General features: G+C 41.5%; 1 pseudogene; it reads left to right on the forward strand.

Moving 5' to 3' along the window:
• The first annotated feature begins 1,001 nt into the window (after window positions 1-1,001).
• Window positions 1,002-3,332, forward strand: LOC119358795 (annotated as a pseudogene).
• Window positions 3,333-3,612: the final 280 nt, after the last annotated feature.

The following is a 3,612-nucleotide window of genomic DNA, read 5'->3' on the forward strand; positions in this document are numbered from 1 at the left end:
ATAAAGGGTAGGAAAATGGACCGGAAGAGAAGGCATTACTCTGCGAAGGAGCAAAGAAAGAAAAAGGGGCTGAATCCTAGAAGATGGTCAGCTCCGCACAACATAGGGATTGGCACACTTTCGGAGAGAACATAGAATAGTAGAGGATCCAGCATGCAGGACACCGCGATTAGCCCCTAAGCGACCACACTTGTGGGCTTATAGCAAGCAAAAAAAAAAGAAAAAGAAAAGGAACACCGATTCTAGCCTAGCATGGACTGACCACGAACGAGACCAAGGAAAACATACAGCGCCTACACATGCATGCATGACGTCAGCCGAAGTCTCGTCGACTGATGCATAGACAGGCTCATAAAAAAATGTGATGCATGCATGCATGCACGGGAGGTTCGGTGCATGGTAGAAAATCCTTTCTTCACGCCCGCGCGTCCTAGTGTCGTGGGTGTAATCGCCGTATGCTCCAAATGCGTTCGTCTGAAACTCTGAATCGAACCGACCCATAGGTTATTTGCTCGCTCCAACTTCGCCCTCTGCCATTCACTTTGATGTTCCAAGCCGGGGTTATGTACGTCCGTTCCATCTCATTTTGTTTACACTGTAATCCGGGCCGGCGTGCAGACGTGGTCTGTACTGCATTTCTGCTGCCGTTTGAAACACTGTAAACCAGGCCGTTTAGAGTTGGAGGGGACACTGATGTCATGCATGTGGGCTGCAAAAGTATTCTATCCCCGTAAAATTCGGCCGTTAGCCGCCGGCCATGTTTTAGCATTGATCGGTGGGTCCAACTGCATGGATCGGAGAACCTCAGACGAGCCGATCGAGGAATCATTGAGCTCGGTCAGATCCAAGAAAAAAGATTACTGCAAGTTGCGAGCACTAACAATCTTGCACTCTATATAAGTAGACTGGACGGCTCAATGCCTGGTCAGATAAGCAGGCAGAGTAACTGGAGTAGAGTGTGCAGTGTAGACGTGTGGCAGAGAAGTAACTTGCTAGTGATCATGGAGGTGGAGACGAGGAGTGGTGGCAGCAGCGCCAGCGAGGGCAGATGGTCGCAGTCTGGAACGTCGCTCCCTGTCAGGAACGTCCAGGCTCTGGCGGGGTCGGCCGCCGAGCTGACGGCCGACACCATCCAACGGTACATCCAGCCGGGCGTCGACGGGGACACGGTTCTCGCCGAGCACTCTGATGAGGTTCCGGTGATCGACCTCGGCAAGCTCCTGGACGCCGAGTCCGTGGAAGCGGAGGCCGCCAAGCTCAGATTTGCCTGTGAGGACTGGGGCTTCTTCCAGGTACGGTCTCGTATTAACCAAGCAGTCTAAATAATTTAGTATGTCTTCTTTTTCAAGTGTGGCCTTTTGGATCTCGGCTTCCATGGAGGCTGATTTTCTGAAAAATTCATAATTCAAAATTTGGTTTAAAAAATATCTGAATTTTTTTGTACAAGTAAGCAAGGAGGTGAGGTGTATGTGTGTAAATGTTCAGTATGAAATACGTTGAAATATGTAAAAGTGGTCACACAACTTTGACTGTGTTTGACTGTTTGTGGATTTAAACTTTTCTAATTTCAACAGTATACTTAATTTTGTAGATATTTATTACTAGATCCAGCCATTCCATTGCTAAAAACAGAAGTCCATGTGTGACGCAAGACTACTTGTCTAACCTCTACAACCTATAGGTCGTAAATCATGGAATACCAATTGAGGTCATCGCGGGTATGAAGCACGACATTCAGAAGTTCTTTCAGCTGCCCCTTGAAGTTAAGAATGCATATGCGCAACGAGTAGGAGATCTTCAAGGTTATGGTCAAGCGTTTGTTCTCTCGGATGATCAAAAGCTAGATTGGTCAGACATGTTTGGCCTCTTTTCGCAGCCACCTCAGGCCCGAGATATGAGTTACTGGCCAAACCAGCCTCCTAATTTCAGGTTAGTTTGTTTGTGTTTGAAACATCTTATATTTCTAGATGGATAATAAAGGTAAATTAAAACTATTTCCTTCTAATCAAATCATCAAATTAAGAAAATTATTTAAATATGTCCGACCCGAGAATGGAATCAAAATTGGATTCCTAAAAGTTCCGGTTTGTAACACGTAATCATTTGGTTAACAAAGAACATGCTAAGTCTTTAAATGAACGGGACATGTTGCTTTCATTGCCATAATTTGGCATGTTTGTGAGTGGGACATTTGGTTTAATTCAATAATTTCTTGATCAAACATATATGTTGAGCAATTTACTGAAATATGAAAAAGAGAGAAACTAATGACATTAAACTTTTCTGCAAAATAAAATGAACTACTTTTCCAGGGTAATATTTTCGTATAAGTATCTATCAATTGATTTGATAGTGTTCATGGTGTGGCCAACAAAGTACAAGCATGCCAATGGCTAAACAAACAACAAAATGTGGTCTGCTTGTTCTATTTATACTTTACACTAGCAAATGATATCCCCCAAAAATTAATGCCAAGTGAGGTCACTAAAAGTCTGTAACTATTTAAATTTCTACAAATATCTAAAAATAACACATTCATTTTTTAATCCCAGGAATTCTATTGAAGACTACTCTTCCGAGTTGATGAAACTCAGTCATTCTCTTGCCACCTTTATTGCCAAAACAATAGGTGTTGATCCTGAATTAATGGAAGACAAGCATGTGGGCCAGTTTCTGAGAATGAACTACTACCCTCCATGCACAACCACGCCCGAAAAGGTTTTAGGTTTCTCACCGCATTCTGATGGATCTTTTATAACTATCCTGCTAGAAGTGAATGCAGTTCAAGGCCTACAAATTAGAAGGCATGGTGCATGGATCCCAGTAAAACCACGGGGTGATGCATTGTTGGTAAATGTGGGTGACTTCCTTGAGGTATGGTTTTAAACCTAATTTTGGATTCTAGGAACGAAACACAAACAATTTAGAATTGAGAGTGTTTTATTGACCCGAGAGACAATTGAGTAGTGTAGTGGGAGATGTTTCATAAACAATATGCACATATTACACTAGTTTCAAACTATTTTCGCCTTATATAAGGGAGGAATTTCATATTTTATTTAATTAAAATTAATCATTGGTTACAGATTATGGCAAATGGGAAGTATAAGAGCATTGAGCATAGGGTCACCATAAATGCCCAGAAGGAGCGACTATCCATATCAGCATTTCAAGTTCCAAAGTACGATGGAATAATTTCACCAGTCTTGGGCAGTACCGAAGAGAAGGTGTTATACAAGACAATGAGAGTAGAAGAGTATGCAAGACTTTATTTGTCAAACAAACCAGATGGAAAGAGAACCCTTGATTATGCTAAGTTATCCCAAATATAAGGCTTATGTACTCTACTTCATTTACTAGATAATCTATCGTCAAATGAATTTTGATGCTTCCTTTACTCTTTCGAGGGAAGTTTGATCCTCAATGTAATAAGCAGATATATTTATAAGCACCGAGACATCTGTTACTTCATTTAAATCTCTCCATTCGTTTTATCATAATATATATGTATTCTAAAATTCTTCTTCTACTACTTCAGTTCAGCTAGATGTCGCCGATGATTTTTCTTTTGAAGATTTGTTCATGATTATTTGTGAAGTAAATATGCCCTAG

The sequence above is a fragment of the Triticum dicoccoides genome, chromosome 2A, assembly GCF_002162155.2.
Source record: "Triticum dicoccoides isolate Atlit2015 ecotype Zavitan chromosome 2A, WEW_v2.0, whole genome shotgun sequence".
NCBI lineage: Eukaryota > Viridiplantae > Streptophyta > Magnoliopsida > Poales > Poaceae > Triticum > Triticum dicoccoides.